General features: G+C 41.2%; 1 pseudogene; it reads left to right on the top strand.

The window, feature by feature from the left end:
• The first annotated feature begins 1,866 nt into the window (after positions 1-1,866).
• Positions 1,867-27,052, top strand: part of LOC134376686 (serine/threonine-protein kinase 3-like) — a 36,154-nt pseudogene continuing 10,968 nt past the window's right edge.

Here is a 27,052-nt window from a genome sequence, read left to right as displayed (position 1 = left end):
TCACACCTCTGAGCATTGGACAAATCATCTAGGCAACAAATCAAGAGTAACCGTTATTCTTTCAGAAGGAGAGAAAAAATCTAGGGTAATTAGATGGGGGAGGGTGTGGGAGAGGCGGATGGTGCAAGAATGGACAAGGGGCATAAAGAATTAATTGTGATTTTTAACAATACATATGCTAGGAATATTGATTTGATCAACATATCTCAATGTCAAACCCCAAAAGTATGTATAATCAAATTTGATTTAACAAACAAATTTTTTTTAAAAAGCACTCATTTTTTAAAACTAATTGCTTAAAATTTCCATACACAAACACAAATGACTCACATTTGCCTTTCTTTCTGACGTTTTTATGATGCACCGTTATCATTAACTAGTCTTTTACTGTTAAAATTAAATGGCCAATTGAGACAAATAGTTGTGAGGCTTAGCTCTGGCTACTTTAACAAAATGCCATAGACTGGGTTGCTTAAACAACACAAGTTTATTTCTCACAGTTCTGGAGGCTAGGAAGTCCAAGATCAGGGTGCCAGCATGGTCCAGTTCAGGTGAGGGTCCTCTTCCAGGTTGCAGAGCAAGCCAGCTCTCTGACCCCTTCTTGCAATGTCCTCATTACCTCCCAAAGCTCCCATCTCCAAATGCCATCACACCAGGATTAGGGCTTCAGCATACAAATTTGGGGGGACACGAACATTCAGTCCATAGTCAGCATCGTACTTGCACTACTGATTAAGACTGGGGTGGGCAGGTGTTTGGGATCACATTCGTTTGGCATCCGTCTCATCCACTGCCGTGATGACAGCAACTGTCTGTCTCAACCATCAACAGCAGCACGACCTAGAGGAGGACAGACAGAAAAGCTCTCAGCAGCGGGGGCTTTCCAGTAACCAAATCAACAATGGCAGCATTTGTCATCGGTTCACTCTGAGGATGTTCTCGTCTCACTTAACAAGAGGCCACCCCAGGCTTTCAAGGTCATCATTGTGTTTATTTGATTTCTCTTCATTATCTTCCCAAAGTGGAAAACCCCTCTTCATTTTTTTTAATGCCACGCATTCAGTCGCCCACCCTCCCAGCACCTGGAGGGGCAGGAGGAGCTGCAGTGCTGAGCAGGAGGAGGTTTCGCTGCAGAGCTACAGGAAGGTTGGTCCAGATTCCTGGAGTCTCCCTCCGTGCTTCCCCAGGCTCGGCTCCTTCCCTCCCTTGGCCTTGGCCACCAACCAGGACCCTCCACCCTCCTCCTACCCCTACCTGCCAGCACCCAGGAGTAAGCCCGAAAGCTGGGTGAAGACAATCTGACTAAGCAGCCTGACGTTTGTCATGGACAGTAGCCCCCCACCCCTTATTATGGTTTTGCTTTCTGGGGTTTCAGTTACCAGCAGTGAATCCTTGTCCAAAAATATTAAATGGAGAGTTTCAGAAATAAACCATTTGTAAGTTTTAAATTTTGTGCCATTCTGAGTAGCGTAATGAAATCTCACTCCGTTCCATACCGTCCTGCCCGGGATGTGAACTGTCCTCTGTCCAGTGGATTCACGCTGTCGTCATGCCCGGTGGTCACTCCGTAGCCTTGTCAGTCATCAGATTGACTGTTGTGTGATTTCAGTGTTTGTGTGTAAGGAACCCTCATTTGGCTTAATAATGTCCCCAAAATTCAAGAGTAGTAATGCGGCATATTTTTACAATTGTTCTATTATATTATTAGTTGTTATTGTTAACCTCTTACTGTGCCTAATTTATAAATTAAATGTTATCATACGTACGTATGCATAGAAAAAAACATAGTATATATAGGTTTGGTATCATCCACGGTTTCAGGCATCCACTGGCAATCTCAGAACATATCCCCCATGGTTAAGGGGGATGACTGTATTAGAAAATCTAGGAGAAGGGTCTAATAGAAGTGTATTTAAAGCAACACGTAAAGAATCAGTTCAAATTGTCATAGGTAAAGTACGAGTTGAGTTTGATCTTCAGGAAATGATCAAGAAATTTCCACAATGCAGCAATGTGACAGCACATGTGTGGTAAAGTGCCATGGCAGTTAGCGTAACAACACAGACCTCAGGCGCCTGGCGGAGCTGGCTCTGTCTCAGATGTATTCATATTACAAATCGAGACCATTCTTTACTCCACGTTCACAGGTGAATAGGTGTGGGGAAAACACATAACGTAGTGCTTTGCCCTCTATGCTCTTACTCAGTGACAGTCATCACAGGATACTGATTCCTGACTTCTGTGACCAAGTGTGTGGGGATTTCTCCCCACTGACAAGCAAGGAAGCAGTTCTCCAGCAGACACCAGCGGGGTGTCCTCCAATTCAATTCGGACACTGTCTACCTTGAGATAGTGTCAGATCCCACAGGTTGAGGGCTCGGCCCCCAAGCCCGCCCCCCACTTCAGATGCCAATTACAAGTCCAGGCTTCTGGAACTTCTGACCAACCAGCTATAAATCGGGGTTCCCACAACCCCCTCCGTAGATTCCATTAATTTGCTTGAGTGGCTGACAGAACCCAGGTTAATATGTACTCACCTTTACCTGTTTATTATAAAGGATATTACAAGGATACAGATGAGGAGGTGCACAGGGTGGGGTATGGGAGAAGGTGTACGGAGCTTCCATGCCCTGCCCAGGAGCACCCTCCATCCAGAACCCCCACGTTCAGCTACCCAGAAGCTCTCTGAACTCAGGCTCCTTGTTTTCTTATGGAGGCCTCATTACATAGCTGTGATTGATTAGATCCTTGGCCACTGGTAGTCATCTTAACCTTCAGTCCCTCCCTCCTCCCCTGAGGGTGCAGGTGGGACTGAAAGTCCAGCCTGCTTTTTTCCTGTGACCAGCCCCCATCCTGAAACTCCCTACAGACTGCCAGCCATCATGAGCGTACAAACACACTCTCATCGCTTTGGAGATTCTAAGGATTCTAGCTGTGTGCCGGGAGACGGAGAGGACCACTAAATATATATTTCACAACAACACAACAGGACGAGAATACTTGCATTTCATGAAAAAATACAGACATATAAAATCTGGAAATATTCCCCTCAGTTCAGAAGGAACAGGGGAAACTGGTGAATTTTGGAGTGGCTGGTCCATTAACAGGTACAATGGCAAAACACACACTGTGATAACAGCTTCATTTTCGATGGCTGCTGAGGTAACTGAAGAAATACGCTGTTACTGCCTGGCCAACATCTGGTCTCTTTTTCTACAGAAACAGCCAAAGGAAACCCTCCTATGTTACTATTCCCACAAATCCACCACCCACATTCAGGAAGCCAGAACACTGGACTGATGATTTCACTGACTTTGTTTTAAAGAGTTGTCGGGCTGAGATCACAGATTCCTCTGCCCATCCTGTGCAAGTCGCAAGTCAGGTAGCTGAAAGAAGATTCTAGCAGCCTTAGGCACCAAAGACATGCTTTATTCCAGATGTGAGCTCTGCTGGCTTTCCCTGCTCTGCTGACCCCACAGTTCAGAGCAGTTGACTCTTTTTACATTACAAATACACAATAGTGGCCACAGCCAAGGATTCCATAAGCACACATGTGCGGTTATACTACTCTTATATAACTTATTCACAGTGTATGTGCTAAAATGTGCTGAATCATGTCCTGCCTGGTAAGAGGGCAGAGAGCCTGACTAAACTGTTTCTATTTTCCTTGAAGTCCACCTCTTCAGGGTCTCTTGCCAGACAGTATTTGAGTCTGAGATCTTCTGTGATGCTCCCTTAGCGAGAATCGATGATCCTTGCATCAGCCACAAAATAGTCTGCAGCAACATGCTACTAGAACCCAAGCACTCCCTTCCAGTACAGCTAATGTCCACCTCCAGAGGACAACATATTGGCCCACCATTCCTGGAAAGGGTCTCCAGTCATTTTTTGAACACCATGAACCTCACTGGTTAATCACTACAAAGTCTTACTATCATTATGATGATAGGGATATACACACAACATTCTGTTTAAACTAGGTCCAGTTAGCAGTCAACTTTGGGATGATTTTCCATGGGAATTCTGTAGCCACACTGGTGGGAAACTTGGTGCAGATCCAGCAAGCACACACATTTGCCATATGAGCATATGTATGTGCCCAGTCGGTTATGGAGTTGGCAGCCACAAGACTATGGGCAAAAGGACAAAAACATTATTGGCACCAGTAGAGGGAGTTCTCGCCCTCTGGCAGAATACATGCCAGCTTACCATCCTGAGAAAGAATGGTTGCAGGAACACATGTCTTACCTGGTTTATGACACCATACATTATCAGTTAACACTGTTGGATCTGTAAGTTGTACATGTGACAGTATAGGGGAACTCATGACTGGCCACAATGACAGTATAAATGTACCCTTTAGAATAGTGTTTGTCTGTTCCAGGCTATGTTAGCTTTACACAGGGAGGCCAAGTACTCATCACCCAAGATGAAATTTGTAAATCTTCTTCTAATACTCTCCCCCAAGGTCCAGTTAGGCCTACCCAATGTAGAAGAGGGCTTCTATTTTCCGTGGCCATTCCCATTGTACTGTATGTCCCCGTTGTAAACAGGTTGGGGCTGGTAAGTGTCGCCTCTCCCTCAGGGTGATGGAGACAGAGACACAAAGGATTACTCAAAGCCCATTTTTCCAGAGCAGTGAGAGGCCCAAAGGGGTTAAATCCCAGGAGACGACTTCTTCAAGAGAGAAGGAATTCCTGGGAAATGACCCCAAATCAAGGCTTTTCTCGGTTTTTTATTGTGCAGGCCAAAAGTTACAGAAAAGAACACAGGTGATTAATCAGTCATAGTGAAAACAAACAAACTTGCTACATAACAACTTTCATTAAAGCAGGTGCAACTTAAAAATAGTTTAAGCAATTTACCATCAGAGTCATAAAACTAAGCTATGTGACATACAAAAGAACCAATGAGATAATCGTTATGGCAACACTTAGTTCCCTAGGAAACTTAGAGATGCAGTTGAAGGTGATTGGCACCTAATTGGCAGAGTAGCCTTGAAGCTTTCTGTACACCTATTTTCCCATAATTAGGTTTAGCAGCACCAAGGGTGTCTGCCCTTAGAGCAAGCACTTATGCTGCGTTACAATTCTCATATCCACACCAGAGACCTTTTAGTTCTGTAAAAGTTTTCTATTTTTTCCCAAACTTAGCATTTCTACGGGCAATACTAAAAGGTTAGGTTCTTTTTCAAACTAAAAGTCTCTGGCCCTGCTATAACTAGGGACCGTGGCCCCACTGTGCTACAGCCTAAACTAAAGGGATTTGGCCCTTCTAACAGCTAAGGACTGTGGTCCTACTAAGATAAAGATCCTACTAAGTTACAGCCTGATCTAAGGACTGTGGTCCTTCTAACAGCCAAGGGCTGTGGCCCTACTAAGCTAAAGGTTAAGGCCCTGTGAAATACATGTTCTTTATTAGTGTTAGCACCCTCTACAGGTGAGAGAATATTTCCATTCTTACCATATTCAGGTTTCAGAAGCTCATCCTTAGTAGTAACCTGCAATTGATAGGTGCTGCAGCCCTATGCAACAGAGCCTTCACTGCAGAGGACCCACTCTTGCGAGGTTTCTCATTCAAGATTCTGACTGTTGAGCACAAACCCCTCACCCTTGTTGGGTTATATGTACATCTAATTCAAAAGGCTTAGTGGGTTCAGCCACTTGTAGAGCTTGCACTTGCTGGATTGCCTCTTTGTAGCATGGTAAGACCATTCTACTTCCTCAGTCCAATCCCGGGGGCTCCTTCCTTTGTTAGTGTGTACAGCAGGCATGCCATTTGGGCCATATGGGGTACAAAAGCTTTCCAGTACCCCCAAAGTCCCAAATATGTCTGTAGCTGAGCTACTGTTGTGGGCTGGGGATATGCCTGTGTCTTATCTATAATAGCATCTGGGATGACTCATGTCTTACCTGACCAAACAACTCCCAAGAATTTGACAGACAGCCCAGGTCCTTGCACTATGGTTGTGTTCACGGCCCAACCACATTGTTCCAAATGGTCTGGCAGCATTGGAGCCACCTTGCTTAAATCTGCAAGAGAATCAGAGATTAGTAACACATCATAAATATAATAAAACATTGTAAACATGCCAGACCTAGTCCACTTGGCTAGGTCCCCAGCCACTAAACTATGACAGATGGTTGAGCTATGCGGATAGCCTTGAGGCAACACTTGAAAAGTCCATCATCTTCCTTCCCATGTGAAGGCAAACTGATCTTGGCTCTCAGCTGAGATTGGAATAGAGTAGAAAGCATTTGCCAGGTCCAGTACATGATGATAAGTTCCCAGCTGAGTCATCAGCTGATCCATTAAGTTGTGAACTGCAGGCACAGCTGCATGCAAAGGAGGCACTACTTTGTTTAGTTCTCGATAGTCCACAATCATTCTCCAAGTATCATCAGGTTTTTTCACTAGCCACACTAGGGCATTAAAGAGGCTATGTGCAGGATGAATGATGCCAGCCTTTTCTAATACCAATATAGTGACACTTATCTCCACATGCCCTTCTGGCAGATGATACCATTTCACATTGACCACATGTCTTGGCTTGGGTAACACCTGTAACACAGTCTTTACTGTCCAGATCTGCAGGCAAAATTCTTCAACCATTGCTTTCAGGTGCAACCCACAAAGCACATCTACACCCAAGATATACTCAGCCACTGGGGACACATACACAGTACATACATGGGGGAGAGGGGGCACTCATCCTATGCCCAATGGCAAAGACACAGCTTTGACTTTAATAGTGTGTGCTCCATAGCCATCAACATTCACTGTAGCTCCCTGAAACTTGTCTGGGTTGCCATGTATCAGGCTACGTTGTGGGCTGGTATCCACCAATGCTAACACATGCTGTACATTATGCCCTCCACCCCTAGATCCCACAACTACAGGAGCCAAGCAGCTACGGCTTCTCCCTGATCCGCTGAAACTGTTTCCCCAAGTCAACCAGTGGATCGCCTACCAGTACGCCACCCAGTCCCATGGGCTGCTCACTTTTCATTTTCTGATGAACAACAGGTCATGCCAGGAGATGCACAGGTTCTCCCAACTCAACCTCTGATTTGTCATCATCCTCGGCTTCAGGAACGAGTGTGACCTGTTGCTGTACTTCAGTCACCAGCGTGTCTGCCTTTTGTTTCCATGCCACATCATGGAGTTCCTGGTCCATATTGGCTTGCAATGTGGTGAGCAGCAGCCATCCCATTCTACCAGCTGCCCTCCGGGACCCCTCGACTTTCACTGTAGAGCTCAACACATTGAGAGCTTTCTCTGTGCTCTCAGAGGACCCATCCACTTGGTCCCATGATTCCAGTGGTGTCCAACTCCACAGGAATGCTGCCACTGAATACCAATGTTTGAGAGCGGCCACATATCTTCCCCCTCCCCAAGGGCTCATGGCTCCCTTACCTGCTCATCTGGCCGACAACACCAATTGTCAGGCTGAGATCACAGATCCCTCTGCCCCATCCTGTGCAGGTCACGAGTCAGGTAGTTGAAAGAAGATTCTGGCAGCCATAGGTACAACAGACATGCTTTATTCCAGACGTGAGATCTACCAGCTCTCTCTGCTTTGCTGACCCCACAGTTCAGAGCAGTTGTCTCTTTGTATATTACAAAGCACACAATTGTTGCCACAAACCAAGGATTACATAAGAGCACATGGGCAGTTACACTGCTCCTATATAACTTTTTCACAGCATATGTGCTAAAATGTGCTGAATCATGTCCTGTCTGATAAGTGGGGAAAGAGCCTGACTAAACTATTTTACTTACAAAAGTGCTTGGCGAGGAATCCTGAGTTGAAAGCTACTGCTTTTCAAAGCAACGTAACTTTTACAGCATCTTTTCATCAAGGATGTAGCACCTCTATCGATATTAAAAGACCTGATCACAGAAGCTATGAAGATCAAAGCTAAAAGACATGAAGAACCGCAGCAAGAATTGAAAGAGGAAGAAGAAAATTCAGATGAAGATGCACCGATTTCCCACATGATGGTGCAGACCAGTTTGGAAAGCGTGGGCGTGATGCAGGCCACAAGCACAGCAACCGAAGGGGCGCAGACCATATGGGACATACCAGCACGATGTCAGAATCTGACTTGGAACCATTGTGATAAACAAGAGGATGAGGAAGGAGAAGACGGAACGGTGGAAAAAAAAATGCAACTTCACCACAAGGGCAAACACCATCTTTACAAACTCCTTTGATAAGCAGGACTTACAAATTAGAGTCATGAAAACTGTAACCAGAATATTCATGAATCCTTCCCTATCTCCCAAAAAATTTTTCATGACAGCTAGAAAGTTTTTGAAGATGGAGAATTGACTTTTTTCAAAAATCTAAGTTTAGGAGAACTATAGATGCAATTAAAAGCACTGGACCCTACGATCGATGAGAAATAGAAGAGTTTCATCACAGATACACTGTGAAAAGGGAACTTATTCTGGAGGCAATGATGCGAAGAAAAGAAGCAGCAAAACTTTTTGAGTCTAAATTCTTCCCTGTTCATTTTTATAGCTATTCTGGATATGAAAAAATTACTATGAAGGAAAGAATCATGGATTTTTTAAATCCCTGTGATTTGTGCTCTACAACTAGGCAAGAGTCAAAAATTCATGGTGGTACATACCCAGGAAAATTCCCAAAAGACAGAATTTACCATTGTATCTATCCACTATATTTTCATTCTTAAATGATGAAAACAACAGAAATGTGTCTTTCTCTTTATGTCAGCTGCCTACCAGCAATAACACTATGTTATAAAAGGAGGCTGTGTTTACAGACATTGGTTATACAGCACTGAAGGACTTTATGTTACAACATTCTTTATTTCTATCCAGTAGCCTACTATTTGTATCCCCTTAGATAAACTTATTTATTTATTTATGCTATTTCATTTTTTTTTTAAGGGCAAGATAAAGATAGCTTTGGTAATGGTAGGGATGTATTAATAGACGATCATATACAATCAAATTATACTTCAAGCAGAGAGCTATAGGGTACAGTCCTTGATTTTCAGGATAGTTTTCTGAAGTAAAGCAATAATGGCAATCATATTCAAATGAGCCAGGCAATAATTTCATTTTGACCTTTCAAAATTATATTTGTTTTTTATTTCTGATGTTTGGTACAACTATATATATAGTTAGAACTATATATATATTTAGGTTAAACATTTAAAATGATTAAAACCAAAGAAATCAATAGATCCCTTGTACTAAAAATGTGTGGTAAACATTTTTTTTTAATGAAACCTTAAAACAAATGCAATTTGTTAATATTATTTCATGTCTCCTGTGTAGGTCTGATAGCTAAACTGTATTGAACTGTACTAAGCTCATCAGATTTATTTCTATGAAAGTGTGCTCTATTGTCACAGGACTATTTTGTTGACTTCATGTATTTCCCGGAAATTGGTAAACATCATGCACTGACAATAACATAATAGCAAAAACAAATTTGTACTAACCTGTATAAGCCTTGGGGATTGAAAAAAAACAGATTAAAACCATTAAAAAGAAACCGTTTCTAAGCTGAATGCACATTTGTATGATTGAGCCAGTCATTTCCTAAGCTACGTATGGTTATCTTCATTGTGTTTGTTATTTTGTATGTTTACTCTGTGTAAATCATAAAAACAAATAAATTTTACTATGCCACCCAAATTAAAAAATAAAAAATGTCCTGCATGCAGTCTTTAAAATGAGTGAACAAAACCATGTCCATTTTGTGAAAAGCCTCCCAAACATTTCACATTCTCATTTCTCATATTAAAGGCCCCTCTCTTTCCCTGAATAAGTAACTGTCAGGTGACCATTCCAATAAAGCTCTGCCTATGCACCATTGCCAATCCTAATCCCATCAACTGCTCTTGGCTCTGGGGAAGATTAAATAAGATTGAATATGTGGATGAAGCTGCTTAGCAATGGCTGACGTGCACCTGCACTTCCCAGAGACATGCTGCCTGGAGGGAGGAACACAGGCTCTCTGAACAGACTGTCTGCGTTTCAGTCCCAACACCTGCACTGACTAGGTTTGCTATCTTGGTTCAGTCACTTAGCCTTTCTGGAAGTCAGTTTTTCATCTATAAAATGGAGATGGCAGTAGAAGTGGCCTTACACCGTAGTTGGGAGTATTTCATGAGTTAGTAGTTCTAAACACATAGAACAGTGGCTGGCACATAATAAAAACCATACAAGTATGATGGTCATCCGTCATGGCTTGCCTTACCTTATCTCAGTTCACACCCATTGTCCTAGAATAATTATTAACAGGATCCCCTTTTACTATCAGAAGTGGAAGATGGAAAGACTGTTAAAAGTATCTCTCTCAAGTATTCTATGCTAAACTTGTAAGCTAATTCCAATTTCTCAGATGCTGCTACTCAGTACAGATTTATTGACTAACTCTTGTGTATTTGTCTTTGTTTTAGGCCACATGGAAATCAATAATTTAAGTAAATAAGTAAATAAACTGTCCCTGTCCTCATGGTGGTCATATTTTGGTGGATGGAGACAAATAAAGAAAAAATAGTATTATGCCACGTAGTGTTAAGTGCTATAGAGAGAAACAAAGCAAGTTAAGTCAGATGAAGAACGCTAGGGTCATGGAGGTGGCTATTTCATATAAAACAGTCAGGGAAGGTGTCACCGATAGGGTGGTAATTGAGCACAGATCTGAAGGAAGTGAGGGAGAAAAAATGTGCATAGGTGTATATATATGTGTGTGTGTGTGTGTGTGTGTGTGTGTGTGTATATATATATATGCATGGGTGTGTGTATAAAATATTCTGGGATATACATATATATATATATACATACACACACACAGGTACTTCAAAAATTTCATTGAAAAATGAAATTAAAGTATAATAGAAATCTTTTCATGAACTTTTTGAAGTACCCTCATATATCATTCTAAGCTATATAAAACATTCCAGGCTATCATAGATTAAAACTGGCCACAAATTATTCACAACTCTTCCCACCGAGATTCGGTCTTCTTCCCCACCCCTTGCATCTAGGCTGGCCTGAGACTTGCTTTGACCGATGGAATGTGGCAGGGGTGATCTTGTACGAATGTTGATCCTACTCTTCAGAAAGGCTCGTAACATTCCCTCCCCCACTTGTGCTACGTCTTGAACCCTAAGACTTAGATGCAAAAAAGTCCAGGCTAGACTTCTGAATAGTGAGAGACGTCATGCAGAGAAGCCAAAGCCCGCCAGCTGTACCAGTCACCCATCTGAAACATCAGACATCTGAGTGAGGCTGTCTTGGAACGATCAGCCCCAGCCAAGCTACCAGGTGACTGTGGCTGTGTTAGTGACTTCAGGCAAGACTGTAAGAAAATAATCTAAGTGATTCATTTACAGAAATGACTTAACTGAAGGTGTCTAACTGGCCCAACCCGAACATTGTCTGACCAAGACTCTCCGCCCATTCCCAGAGAGTCACTGAACAGACAGAGCTCTCCTTGACATGATAGTCAGTTACTAGCACCTTTTGTTTTCTTCATTTCCTAGTGTTTCTCCCTTCACAGGGCTTTAGTGGGCCTTTTTCTTTTTCTTTCATAGTCTTGTCCTGAGCCCTCAGACAAAAAAATTCCTCACAAGGGGATAATAAATCTTAGGTGACATTCGGGAAGATTGTGCACTCCATTGTACTCAGCCAATGATGAACTGGGGGGAGGGACTTGTGCACTAGGGAATAAATTGCTTGCTGTGACTGTCTCAGGTGTGTCTGTTCCCATTCACAGACACCTGAATCTTGCAAGACCATTATTAAAGTCTCACTTTGCTGTACCTCGAGTCTCCATGCCCATTCTTTGGCATTGGATGGGTGCGGGCATTTTTCTCACAAAGACCAGTAGAACAACTGCCCAGCCGAGTGAAAACCAAAGCACTCACCTACCGAATTGTGAGCAAATAAAATGGTTGTTGCTTTAAGCAGCGAAGATTGGAATGGCTTGTTACACAGCTACACATAACTGATTCTCAGACAGAGGACTCAACAAGGACAGAGGTCCTGAGGGCAGATCATGTTTGTTGTGTTCAAGGATGAAAGTTAGTGTTTCTGGAGTAGAGTGAGTTAGCCCTGAGGGCAGCAGAAGGAGATGTCGGGAAGAGATCTGTTTTTATAAAGGCTTTGGCTTTTGATCTGAACCAGCTGGGAAGCCATTGGAGGGAAACAATCAGAGGAGAAACATGATCTTTGTTTTAATACAACTTCTCAGGTTACTAAATGAGGACTACACTAAATGGGGCAATGGTGTATGCAGGGATGCCAGTTAGGAGACTAGCATAGGCACCCAGGAAAGAGAAAATGTTGGTTTCAATAAGGGTGGTACAGGTTATTGGAAAAGGTCAGAATCTGCATACACTCTTAAGGCAGAGCCAAGAGATTTGCTGATGGAATGAATGAGGGGCACAAAAGAAAGGAGCTGCATTTGAAGATTTTTTTACCTGAACCAGTGAAGTGATGGAGTTTTCATTTACTGAGCTGAAGAAGACTATGGGAGGACTTTGTGGTTGGGGGAGATGATCAGAAGTTCCATTTGGGCATGTCAGGTTTGTGATACCTGTTGGACATCCACTGAAGAAGTGATGTCTGGAGCTGAGTATACAACTCTGAGATTCTGGGGATCGGTGTGAGCTGAGAAAGCATCAAGATACAATGTGAGGAGTCACTGGCACAGAGTTGTAAAGGTAGTGTCGCAGGTTGGGTTCCCCAGAAAGCTAACTCTGAAACAGAGACTGGTGTGCAGAAAGTTTATTAGAGACTGCTGGCAGGATCAATGTCTGTGCAGGCAGAGGAAGGGAGTGGGACTGGGCAAAGGGAGAAGTTGAGATGATGGGCAGTCTTACCAAGGCTTCAGCCCAATCCACGGGAAGCTCAGAAACTGGGATAGCCCTTCAGAGCTGTCCTCAATTTGGGCAACAGAGCTGAAACTTTGAACATTCACATGACCAGTCATTGAATGTGGGCTGCCTTAAGGAAGAGGTTGTGACCTTAAGTGAGGCAACTTTCTTTTTTTTTTTTTTAAAGATGACTGGTAAGGGGATCTTAACACTTGACTTGGTGTTGTCAGCACCATGCTCAGCCAGTGAATGAACCAGCCACCCCTACATAGGGATCCGAACCCATGGCCCTGGTGTTACTAGCACCACACTCTCCCAAGTTAGCCATGGGCCAGCCCGAGGCAACTTTCTTCAACTGAAGCAATTCTCAGAGAGGGCTGACAGTTGTGAGAATACAGCCTTCAGTCCTTAAGGGGGGATCTGGACTGCACAGTTCTGCATCTGACAGGTGGTATTTAAAGCCATGCAACTGGATGAGATCACCCAGGGGGAAGGATATTGATATAAATAGGTTAAAGATGGTCCCTGTGTATTGGCCCCAATGTTTACTTCTTCACAGTAAGCTAGGACTCTTAGCCCAAAGCCCACCAGCAGCAAACTCAAATTCTTGCACATTTCAATTGCTTTAAATATACACCAAATAACCATATATATATTTTTGGCCATTCAAAGTCTGTCTGCATTGCATACCCTGCAAAACTGCACCCACATCTACTAGCTAGAGATGAGACAAACCTTCTGGATAGAAAAGACCCCAAGTGCCTGCTGCCTTTCTGGGCTCTCTGATCCAGAGACTCCTCACTTTGCTGCTGAGGAACATTGCCCAGATATGTTAAGTCCCAGTAGTTCCCTTGTCCTTTTCCCCTTCTGCGTGGTGGCCTCACACCACTCTCCGTGGAAGGTCTCCTGCTGTCAGTGACTTCCTCTCTCACGCAATCCTGTCCAAGTGCTACCCAAGAAAGCTTATAATGAAATACTGCCATCTTGTGTTCTGTCTTTTCCCAGATCAGCACGCAGATCCCCACATTCACCCCAGGGATCTGGCCAAGAAAAGGTGCCCAAGTACAAAGCAGTAGGTACAACAGTATTCAGAGGTTGGATAGGGAGGAAAGAGGGACCAGTAACATGGAAGGAGAAATGACATTGGGGTGTGTCAGGAGGCAAGTGAAGAAACTGTTTCAAGCCCCCAGGGTCATCTACATTGTATCCCTCACCACACAATTTATTACACCTGTCGTTGCGTCTCTGCCCTCCAAAGTGGAAGCTCCCAATTTGGGGAGGGAGAGAGTTTGTCTACACTGTTCGCCAATGTCCACAGCATCTAGAACAGATCACGTAGTAGCAAATCTGTAAATATTTGTTGTAAAAATGAGTGAATTATTGAATGAAAGATTTGTTTGAAACAATGGTTTTAATACTAGAATACTACAGGAGAGCTTCTATTCAAGGCAAAATGGCATAAGCTTTTAAGTGCACCTTTTTATAAGTGGCAACCAAAAATGTAGGTTTTATTATGTGTCTTTGAGGTCTTTACTAAACATCTTTGATATATGGCTTGATTTCTAGAGATGGCAAAAATAGCTGTATTCCATGCCATTTCCTCTAACTAAAAAGAAATAGGATATTACCTAGTTGACCGGCTTTCTTCAAGCAGATTCAGTTAGCTTAACTTTTGTACATAGCTGTTTGCATGCAAAAATAAAGAAAACTTACGGACACATACACACTTAGAATGATTTCTATAAAGTTTGTCTCACTCGGCAACTTTCAAAAATGTATGCTTTCCTCTTTAAGAATATGTCTTCACCTAATCTTCAGGTTTTAACTAGCCTCAAGAATTTCATAAGCATCAGTAATAACTTCTGGGTTTTTTGTGGGAGCAAGAGGTAGTGAGCTGTAATTCCAAATAGTTTCCTTTAGCTCAATTTCCTTGGTGAAATTCCCAGTTACAATGGAAGCCAGATACAAAAGACTACACACTGTATGATTCCATTATATGATATTCCAGACAAGGCAAAACTATGGGGACAGGAAACAGATCAGTAGGTTTCCAGACTTGAGTATGAGATGAGGGGGTTGGCTGCAAAGGGCACAAGAAGACATTTTTGGTGATGGTTACACGATTATGTACATTAGCCAAACTGGAAATTTAGGGCAAACTGTATTGCGTGTGAACTGTATCTGGCATACCCTCCAACCAAAGACCTCTGTGAACACACCTGTAGTTGAACAAGTTGGGTTTCTTACTAGTTGCAGCAAGAGAAAACACACCTCATGGGGGAAACTATAGGGAAACCACGGGACATCTCAGTTAAGAGGGTGTTAGAAAGAGGGCTGGCCTGTGGCTCACTCGGGAGGGTGCGGTGCTGATAACACCAAGGCCACGGGTTTGGATCTTATGTAGGGATGGCCAGTTGGCTCACTGGGTGAGCGTGGTGCTGACAACACCAAGTCAAGGGTTAAGATCCCCTTACCAGTCATCTTAAAAAAAAAAAAAAAAAAAAGAGGGTGTTAGAAAGAACCTATTGGAGTATTTGAGTTTGGGTTTCATGTTCTAGATTGGATGCTGTCAGAAAGCTTCTTAATAAGTCATCTCAATAAATTTCATCTATCAGGAAGGCAGACTAGTGTGTGGATAAAATGATAATTCGTAAAGAAAAAATAGTCATTCATTTTAGCCAAGAAAAAAAAACTTAAAAAAAAAATAATTAAAAATTAAAACATATATTTTAGCCAGGAGAAGTATTATTGGATATTTTGTGGTTGGCACAGTGATCTTGCTTTATCTGTGCTTAGACAAAATTATGAAGTGGTCTTGTTTTGTCTCACTTTATCATGGTCTCAGAATGGTCTTGTCTGAGGCTGATTCTCTGTGAGATTATTTATGTTCAGTAGGAGAATAACACGTCCTAGCTGTAAGGACAGATCAGCTTCCAGATGACAGGGGCTGCTTTTATTTAATTATTTTTTCTTTCTCAGGCCTCATTTTTTTTTTTAAAGAAAAAAATTCCCAGGTGTGATGTTTTCACAAAAGTATGACAATATAAAAGCAACTCATAGTTTCCAAATAAGTCACCCATCTGAAGCCTCAGGAAGAAACACCTCTCAAATATTTCCCTTTTTCACTGTCTTCCCATGAGGCATCAACTGTGAAATGTAGGCTAACAGCAAAACTGCAGCTGGGAAATGGAAACATGTACAATAACCCTAAACCAGAGCAGCTGCACAGATATCAGCAGGCCAGTCATTCATAGAAACAGAGTGAGCCAGCCTTGCTTAAAACAGAAGAGAAACATTTTCAAACTCATTTAACCCTCACAATAGTCCTAAGAAATAGATACTATTATTGTCTGTTTTAACTAAGTAACTTGCCCAGGATCTCATGGATTGTAAGTGGGAGAAGTGGGACTTGATTTGAAGCAGTTGGGTTTTCCTGACTCACTGCTAGGAAAGAAAACTAAAAAAAAAAAAAAATCAACAACCAGAACATGGATTTACTCCAGATGAAGCTAGCAGTCAGATCAACACTTTAAATTAAATAGTTTTCAGTGAAAGAAATAAACAAAAGAACAACTTCCATTTTAGAAAGGAGCCTTGGGGTCAGGTGAAGGTAACTGTGAATAAACAAAATCAGAAATCTTGGAAATGAAAAATGTAGTCATTGCAGTACACACACACACACACACACACACACACACACACACACACACACACACATTCACTCACTCACAATAAGCAGGACAAAATGCAGCTCAGGAACAACTGATGAAGTGAAGTACGAGATCGTGTGACGGCACTCGCCCAAAATATAACTTAGAGAAGTAATGACAAAAAGTACACATGTGATAGAGTAGTTAAGAGACACGGAACACAGACTAAGAGCCTCCAGCAATACATAAAGATGCCAGCAGCCCCCTCTGCCCAGGAACAGGCAAGAGAGCATGCCTGGGATCGTAGGCAAAGAGCCAAGGGCAGTACCCCCAGCCCAAAAGCAGACAAGAGAGCAGGCCAAAACACTACTTCTGCATGAATGGCTCACCACAGCTACGGCCACAGCCACAGCCACGGCTGCCAAAAGAGCAGCTCAATTCCACAGCAGCAGACACAGCCACCATGCAGGTGGCCTGCCCGACACTCCACTGCATTGACGCAAGGAGAGTCACCGGCAGAGACCAGAAAAAAAAGAGGACGTCTCTCTCCTCAAAGCCCTCTCCAGAGTAAAAGAAGAAGCAACTTCTCTACCAGATGGCCAGACATCCATGTAGAGATACTATTACTAAAACCCCGAAGGTCCATTTGCTCACCACTCAATAGCCAATAATTGAGAGACAAGTGTTGGTGGAAGGAAAGGTAGCCTTTGATCAGGAAGCCGGCAGCCTGGGGAAATGGTGGGCTCATGTCTCCAAGACCCTCTCTGCTTTTCCCAGACTTGCCAAAGGGTTTTACAGGGATGGGTGGTAGGGGGGCTGATCCATGGTGATCTTAGCAGGGACGTGCAAGCATGATCATGAAACTGCAGATAAACATCAAAGAACTTCTCGGGTGGGAGCTGATTCACGGTGACCCTCCTCCATGAAGCCAAGTCACGGATTCAGTTCCTGTTAACCTCAGAAAGGTCTAGTTAGTAAGCTGGTGAAGAATGGCCACCGGGGTTAATAATTTCTTTTATAATTATCCTGCGTACAATATGAGCAAAAGCCATTATGTTCTAGCAATCATGTGAACAAGAACCTTATATTCTAATGTCCAGCTGCAAGCTAGGCAGTACAGGTTACAAGAGTAAGAAAAAAACTTTTTAATTTAGAAGTGTTTTTTTTTTTTAAAGATGACCAGTAAGGGGACCTTAACGCTTGACTTGGTGTTGTCAGCACCACGCTCTCCCAAGTGAGCCATGGGCCAGTCCTTAATTTAGAAGTTTAACAAAACTTCTGTTCAACGTGTTACAAATTCCCCACTCTCAAATGTTTCATTTCATTTCTATGAAATAAGGGGCATCAGGTTCGTTCTGGCTGCTTCGAGCTGGACGGGGACTAGGATGAGGGATTCGGAATGAAACATATTACTTTCTTTTTATGGTTTTCTCTGGTCCCATTTTGGGGAGCAGAGTTTTGTAGCATAATTTGGGATTGGGGAGTGAACATCCTTTGGGTCAATCACTCTTACGTTCCCATGCAAAGATTGCAGCAACAGTATACATGGCAACAAAGAAAAATTCCTAAAAATACTATAATTACTAAAACTATTAAAATCTTTTCCACCAGGATAATCCCCCTCCTCCTCCAAGCCAGGAGGAGACCCAATCAGTTAAAGACAAAGTAGGATCAGACATAGAAAAAACCTGCCATTGCATATCTTCTCAGGCACATGAAATATTGGCTCAATTATCAGGAATATATACACAGCGTTCAGCTTTAATTATAGCACAAGTCCCACCTTGAGCTGTCATTAGCACGTCCAAAGCCATTCTATCTTGTTAAACAGCTTTTCTTATCAGGCTCATTTTTGAGTTAATTAAAGCTATTTTGTGTACAGTGTGTTTACAGAGAGTTGGTTTAATCTAGTCTAATTTGGGGGTATTATTGGGCAAATGGTCATAAGTACGGCTTCTTTGTTTCCAGCAGAAGGTGGCAATACAACTTAAGTGCCCAATGGTGAGAGTTAGATAACCACCAAGGTAGGCCTGACATGCTGGAAAGAGGAAGTATCCCACATGTCCATCAAAAATCTACTTGTAGCCTGCCAACATGGTGTTGGGCCCATGGTGAAAAAACAAGTTGGAATCGTTTGTTTGACACAGCAAACATATGCATAAGAGTAGCAATAGAAAAAGTTATTAAAATCCATGGTGTTAATTACTTTCCTTTTTTAAATAGAAGTTCGAGGTCCTCTAACAGCTCATCAATCCATGAATCAAGCTTAGGTTCCTCTTTTGGTGGTGCTTTTACACCTGTACGTGATAAATTCAAGGCTCAATATTGGCGAGCTTTAGGAGGGGATGGGTGGTCAGCAAGATATCATAAGGACCCATCCATTTCTCAGTCAGTGGGTCTGCGCCTTGGTCTCACCACATCTTTGGCAGCATTCTGTCTCGGGTTGAACGGGGTGTAGGGGTGGTGAGGGTAAAGTTGCCAGGGGCAGAAGCCCTGGAGCTTGGGCAGCATTCTGATTACCCTACATGTCTGGAGGGTTTAATGTGGTTAGCAAGCTGTGCTCCTTGCCCTCCTTTTCCTCTGTACAATGGCTTTCTGTGACGGCCTCAATAGCTCCTTCTTTCCCCTTCCTCCGTACCATAAGCTGTGAGCCTTCCTGTGAGGAGTCTTTAGTACGTAACAACATAAAAGCTTGTATATAAGGAATTTCATCTCACTTTCCTGACCTCTGATGAAACAACTCCAATTAGAGGATAGTATAATAATTAAGGAAACCAAGAAAACCTGTTGGATCCATGTTTTCATTAACCAAGAAAATTCTTAGAGCCACTTGCAGCCACTAGATGCCAAATTCAGAACCTCTGTTTAGTGAGCCCACATCAAAAACTGAGATCCCTTCTACATATTTTCCTTCCACCCTGATCCAAATCTCTAGCCTTGGGTTTCTAGTAAAATAAATTAGCAAAATATTTCTATTCTTTTGGTGTATGTTGTACCTCCTTGTGGGTCATATTTTGTACCTCACCCTCAGAGGCCTGTTTGGGCTTGAGTCTGGTTATAGGTCTAGAAGCAATGAAAGGAGATGGAGACAGGTCCTGTGGTGGATCAAGAGTCTCATGGAAGGCAACTCCTTCAGGGGAGGTCACTACAGGTTTTGGAGGAAAACGGAGATTCACCTCCTATGATAAGGGAGGGCAGGTTGCTTCTATTGACAAAGGCAGCTCAACAGTATTTAGGAGTTCAAGGTCTCCAGCCTCATTGGAATCTGCCTGTGTGTCCCCATCCCAATGTCCTCTCAATTAATGCCCTAACTGCAGCATAACATTGCATTAAGGATGGGAATTCAATTTGCATTGAGATCAGTAACCTGTAAGACTTAGCTTTAGGTTTGGTTTTCATTAATCTGAACTCTGTGGTTACAAAAGACAGGGTTTCTTTTAGAACCATTCCAGATGCTTCCTGGTCACTTACTCAGAATTGGAACTTGGAACTGAAAGCCCTGAGATCATTACTTTCTTCCCCCGTATTCTTCAGCCACCAACCAAACCCAGTTTACTTCTTCCTATTATTAAAATGAGCATATTTGAGAGACATATATTTTTTTAAAGATGCAAATCAAATTTAAGATAAAAATACAATGTCTGAAATGAAAAATGTACCAGATGTTATTAAAACCAAATTAGATACTGCAGAATAAAAGATTAGTAAACATAAGGACAGCAATAGAAACTATCAATAATGAGATAGGAAGAAAAATAAAACCAAAATAAGTGAAAAGTTCATCAGAGAGATGTACACTAAACTTCAAGCAGGGTAAAATAGCTGTAATTAAAGTCCCAGGAGGAGCAGAGAGAAGGGATCACAGAAAAAAATAATTGAATAAATAATGACTAAACATTTTCCAAATTTGCTAAAAGCTATGCACCTACCTATCCAAGAAGCTCAACAACCCCAAGCACAAGAAACATGAAGAAACCTACATCAAGGCACATTATAATCAAATTGCTGAAAACCAGTGATAAAGAGAAATTCTTAAAAGCAGGCAGAGAAAAAGTGCATTGTATACTGAGAAACAAGGATGAGAATGACAGCAGATTTCACTGGAAACAATGCAAGCCAGAGGGCAGTGGAGCAACATTTTTAAAGTACTGAAAGAATAATTGTCAACAGAGAATTCTATACTCGGTGAAAAAATCTTTCACAACTGAAGGCAAAATAAAGACTTCACCAGATATGCAAAAGCTAAAAGAATTCATCATCAGAAGACCCACACTAAGATGTTGAAGACATTTCTTCAGCAGAAAGAAGATGATACCAGATAGAAATCTGCATCTGAACAAAAGATCGAAGAGCACCAGAAATGGTTAATATGTGGGTAAATATAAAAGACATTTTTCTTAGTTTTTTAAGAAATAACTGATAATTTATTTCACAAGTAAACAGAGCTTTGATAAGGATTTTAAAAGCCTTGAAAACACTGTCAAATAATTTGACCTAATTGGCCTTTATAGAGCACTCCAGACAATAAAGCATGTGGGAAGAGAATGTACTTTTTTTTCCAAGTTCACATGAACTATTTACCAAAACAGATCATATTCAGGGCCATGAAACAAGTCTCACTAATTTTATAAGGATGACATTTATAGAAAGTAAGTTCTGTGACCACAATGGAATTAAATTAGAAATAAAAAATAAAAAGATTTGTTTGGAAACCTCCAAATATTTAAAAATTAAGTAAAACACACTTCTAAGTTATCCATGATTTTTTTTTAAGTACAAGAAAAATTAGAAAGTATTTTGAACTGAAAAATAATAAATGTAACATATCAAGATTTGTGAGATATAGCTAAAGAGGTATTTACAAAGAAATTTATAGTATTAACTTACATTAGAAAAGAAGAAATGTCTCATCAATGATCTAAGCTTTTATCTTAGAAACTAGGGAATCGAATCATATAAAAACCAAAGAAGGCAAAGAAAGGAAATAATAAAGATAGCAGAAGTAATTAGTAAAATAGAAAAAGAAAAAAGAAAAACATCAATGAATCCAAAGCTTGATTTTTGAGAAGAACAATAAAATTGATTTTAAAAATCCAGCCCCAGGGACAGATTTTGGGGTGGGGGGGGCAAGTCAGCAAACTTTTTATGTAAAGGACCAGGTGGTAAATATTTTAGGCTTGACATGCCAAAAAGCTGCATAATCTGCCATCGTACCACAAAAGCAGCCACAGACAATATGTAAATAAATGAGAATAACTGTTTTCATGGACCTTGCAAAACAGGCAGTGGGTGGCCAAACTTAGGCTGCAGGCCACCATTTGCCTAATATAGATCAATGGAAAAAGAATAAAGAATCAAGTAATAGAATGACACAAATATAGTCACTTGATTTTTGACAGAACTGCCAATACAAATCAATAGAGAAAGGATAAATTTCTTTGAAAAATGATGCTGGAACAATCAGACAGCCATAGCAAAAATATCAACCTCAACCCTTGCCTTACCCTTTGTTTTTGTCCGTTTTGTGTTGCTATAACAGAATTACCTGGGACTGGGTAATTTATAAAGGAAAGAGGTTTATTAGGCTTATGATTCTGGGACAGCTGCATCTGGCACGGGCCTCAGGCTGCTTCTACTCATGGCAGAAAAGTGGCAGCAGCCGGCGGGTACAAGCAGATCACATGGTGAGAGGAAGCAAGAGAGAGAGAGAGGACGTGCCAGGGTCTTTTAAACAACAAGCTCTCATGGGAAGTAATAGAGCGAGATCTCACTCAGGCCCCCCGCCCCCAGGAAGAGCATTAATACTTTCTTGAAGGATCAGCCCCCATGACTCAATAGAGTCAGGGACTAATAGAGCAGAACTCACTCATTTATTTCCCCTCCCCCAGGGAGAGCATGAATCCATTCATGAGGGATCCGCCCCCATGACTCAATCAGTTTCCAACACTGCCACATTGGAGATCAAATTTCCACATGAGTTTTGGAGGGGACAACACATCCAAACTCCATCACCCTTAAACAAAAAATTAGCCCAAAATAGATCACTGACTTATATATAGGAGCTAAAATTACAAATCTTCTGAAAGAAAACACAGGAGAAAATATTTGTGATCTTAGATTAGGCAAAGATTTTTTAGATACAACACACACACACACACACAAACATAAAAAAGTGTAAAAATAAAAATCAATAAATTTGATGTCATCAAAATTTTAAAATTTCCTCTTAAACACACTGTTATAAAAATGAAAAGGCAAGTCACAGACTGAGAGAAAGTATTTGATAACATACAGTCAAAAAAGGACTATATCAGAATATATTTAAAACTTTTACAACTCAGTAATAAGAAAAACAACCCCAATTTCTAAAATGGCAAAAGATTTGAAGTGACACCTTCCAAAAGATATATACTGATGGCAAATAAACACATGAAAATATGCACAGAAGCAGGCTCCAGGGAAAAAAAAGAAAAGAAAGAAAATATGCACAACAGCATTAATTATTAGGGAAATGGAAATTAAAATCACAGTAAGATACAATTATAGATATATTAGAATGACTACATTTTTTTCAACTGACCACACCACATATTAACAAGGTTTGGGAGGTTCTGGAACCCTCATACACTGGTGATAGAGATTTAAAGTGGTACAAACACTTTAGTTAACAATTTCTTTTAAAATACTGTTTTAAGACACATACACACACAAAATATACACCTACATATAACTCAACAATTCCACTTTCAGTTCAAGTTCAAATCTGAAAGCAGAAGACTGATGTCCCAGCTTGAAGGCATACAGAGAGAGAGAATTCTCTCTCACTCAGCGCTTTGTCCTAGTCATGCCCTGAATAGATTGGATGAGGCCCACCAGCATTGGGAAGGGCAATATGCTTTCTCAGTCTACCAATTCAAACATTAATCCATTAATCCCATCCAGAAATGGATCACAGACACACCTAAAATAATGTTCAATCAAATGTCTGGGCACTCCATGCCCCAGTCAAGTTGGTACAAAATTAACTTTCACAACTAGCAATACCAAGTATTGCTAAGGATGTAGACTGTACATTGCAGAGAGACAAAAAGAGACTCTCACATGTGGCCAGCAGAAATGTAAACTGGCATAACTTTAGAAAGAAGCTGGTTAGAAGTGAGAAAAGTTAAAGATGTGTGTACACTATAATCCAGCGATGCCATTTCTAGGGATGTACTCCAGAGAAACTCTAGCACAAATATTGAATATTTACAGCAATAGTGTTCATAATGGTACAAACTGGAAGGAGCTCAAAAGTAACCCAGCAAAGAAGAGAAAATAAATTATGGAATATTTATGCAATAGCATCCTCTAGAGCAATGAAAATGAATAAACTTGAATTACACGCATCAATACAAATATACATACGCCAAAAATAAATAAATAAAGAAGAATCTTCAGAATGTTTAGTATTTTACCATGTATGTAAGTCTAAAATGAAAAATGAAACTACACATTGTTTAGAGATACACACATATCTTTTAATAATTTAAAACACATTCAGAAATAATAAAATAATAATGTCAGTTAAGAAGATCGGATACTTCTGGAGATATAAGGAGGAGACTGGAATCAAAATACATATATATATATCTCCAGGGATTCAAATTTGCACAAGTCAGCTTCATTTCACCCTCCTGTTAAAGGCACACTCCTAAACATTTTGCACACACATCTCCCTTTGAGAGGGCATTCCAAACACCATGCACTCCAGCTTCCAGCATCCACACCATTTGTCCACCAGCCTGGCCACACAGTGGTGTGTCTCTTGGATCACTTTTACAATGTGATTGGACTCAGTGCACCCAGTCCTATACCAGCAGCTCAGCTGCTGTGTGTTGTGAGAGGTAAAAAGTTACCTGCAGAACTGGAAATAATATTTCCATCTGCAGGACAATGTACTCACTGGTGCCCCTGGCTAAACTGAGAGGGGATAAAAGTACAGCCAAGATAATGCCTTTGGTTTTTGTTCTCTCCTCTAGGTGAGAGGAGAAAGGGCCCAAAAAATTCCCAGAGGTGTTCTGGGTGAGCCAAAAGTTTGCGTTACTTGCTCCTGAGTGAAAGGGTAAAAGTTAAGTCCTTTCATAGAACTGAAGCAAAGCTTTATTTTAATTTTTAATTTTATTTTGTCAATATACATTGTGGCTGATTATTGTTCCCCATCACCAAAACCACCTTCTCTCCCCCCTCCCCCCCCACCAACAATGTCCTTTCTGTTTGCTTGATGTATCAACTTCAAATAATTGTGGTTGTTATATCTTCTCCCCCCCCCCGGTTTTGTGTGTGTGTGTGTGTGTGTGAATTATATATTAATTTTTAGCTCCCACCAATAAGTGAGAACATGTGGTATTTCTCTTTCTGTGCCTGACTTGTTTCACTTAATATAATTCTCTCGAGGTCCATCCATGTTGTTGCAAATGGCAGTATTTCATTCGTTTTTAAAGCTGAGTAGTATTGCATTGTGTAGATGTACCACATTTTCCGTATCCACTCATCCGATGATAGACATTTGGGCTGGTTCCAACTCTTGGCTATTGTAAAGAGTGCTGCGATGAACATTGGGGAACAGGTATACCTTCGACTTGATGATTTCCATTCCTCTGGGTATATTCCCAACAGTGGGATAGCTGGGTCATATGGTAGATCTATCTGCAATTGTTTGAGGAACCTCCATACCATTTTCCATAGAGGCTGCACCATTTTGCAGTCCCACCAACAATGTATGAGAGTTCCTTTTTCTCTGCAACCTCTCCAGCATTTATCGTTCATAGTCTTTTGGATTTTAGCCATCCTAACTGGGGTTAGATGGTATCTCAGTGTGGTTTTGATTTGCATTTCCCGGATGCTGAGTGATGTTGAGCATTTTTTCATACGACTGTTAGCCATTTGTATATCTTCCTTAGAAAAATGCCTACTTAGCTCTTTTGCCCATTTTTTAATTGGGTTGCTTGTTTTTTTCTTGTAAAGTTGTTTGAGTTCCTTATATATTCTGGATATTAATCCTTTGTCAGATGTATATTTTGCATATATTTTCTCCCACTCTGTTGGTTGTCTTTTAACTCTTTTAATTGTTTCTTTTGCTGTGCAGAAGCTCTTTAGTTTGATATAATCCCATTTGTTTATTTTTCCTTTGGTTGCCCGTGCTTTTGGGGTTGTATTCATGAAGTCTGTGTCCAGTCCTATTTCCTGAAGTGTTTCTCCTATGTTTTCTTTAAGAAGTTTTATTGTTTCGGGGTGTATGTTTAATTCTTTAATCCATTTTGAGTTGACTTTAGTGTATGGTAAAAGGTATGGGTCTACTTTCATTCTCCTGCATATGGATATCCAGTTATCCCAGCACCATTTGCTGAAGAGGCAGTCCCTTCCCCAGTGAATAGGCTTGGTGCCTTTGTCAAAGATCAGATGGCTGTAGGTGTGTGGGTTGATTTCTAGATTCTCTCTTCTATTCCATCGATCAGTGTGTCTGTTTTTATTGAAGCAAAGCTTTAGATAAACAAGAGGAGAGAAAAATTCCAGTCATTTCTTCGGCCTAGCTGCTGCTACTACTATAATAGTTTGGGGAGGAGGGCCTCACCTTGCCCCAAATTCTAACCAGAATCTTCCCCAGCATCTAAATGTTGAATGCTGCTAAGGGGGTGAATAAATTGGCAATGAAAAAGAATAAAATTTTTAATGGCTTTGTATTTTGCGGCTCTTTCATCTGGATGTACAATTTAAATTAATGTAAAATGTTGTATGCTTATAATTTTATAAATGCTGGAGAGATCATCGCAATCAGGGAAAGCTGCAAAGAAAAAGTTTTGGCGGGACAGAACTTCCTTGCTTTTTGCTGCCAGTGGGCTGGTTGGAATTTAAATTGTTAGAATATTAAAAACAAATAAGTGTCTATAACTGATAATTTTGGCTATGATTTTTCCCTATTGGAGCGTCTGGGAAAAGGGGAGGCAACAGGAGAAAGAGGCCTTCTCCAGATGGAGATATACTTTGGGAATTTTAAAAAGAAGGTTTTAGTTTGCTAATGAGCTCTTGTGAGATTACGTGTCTGATCCTTAGAAGCTGATTATCCAGCCTAATATGGGTCAGTTTGGACTCTAAGACTAACAGAGCAAAAAGGGCTTAGGAAAGACATGCTCATCACTTAGAATACAACCATCAGCCCTATAGCATCTCAGTTTTGCTGCTGCTGAAGAAAGTCCACTGGCTTTTTTGGAATCCTGAATTCATAGACCCAAATTGCCTGGACCCAACTCTGAGCTAAAACCTGACACTGTCTACCCTGGGCTGTTTCAGCCTCAGCACAATCTATGCTAAACGGAAAGCAGGTATGTGTGGTTTTTTTCTGATAATAACCAAGTACACATCATACAAGCAATTCTCTAATTCTCCAACACCAACTGAGTGTTCAGCCATCCAATTCAATTCTTACACTAACTACCCAGAGTTAACATCAGGTTCCAGGTAGAGGGCGCAGTCCCACAAGACTTCAGATACCAGCAG

Source organism: Cynocephalus volans, chromosome 4 (genome assembly GCF_027409185.1).
Source record: "Cynocephalus volans isolate mCynVol1 chromosome 4, mCynVol1.pri, whole genome shotgun sequence".
In the NCBI taxonomy this organism is placed as follows: domain Eukaryota; kingdom Metazoa; phylum Chordata; class Mammalia; order Dermoptera; family Cynocephalidae; genus Cynocephalus; species Cynocephalus volans.
Note: the sequence above shows the minus strand (reverse complement) of the source record. Positions and strands in the feature narration are given on the sequence as shown.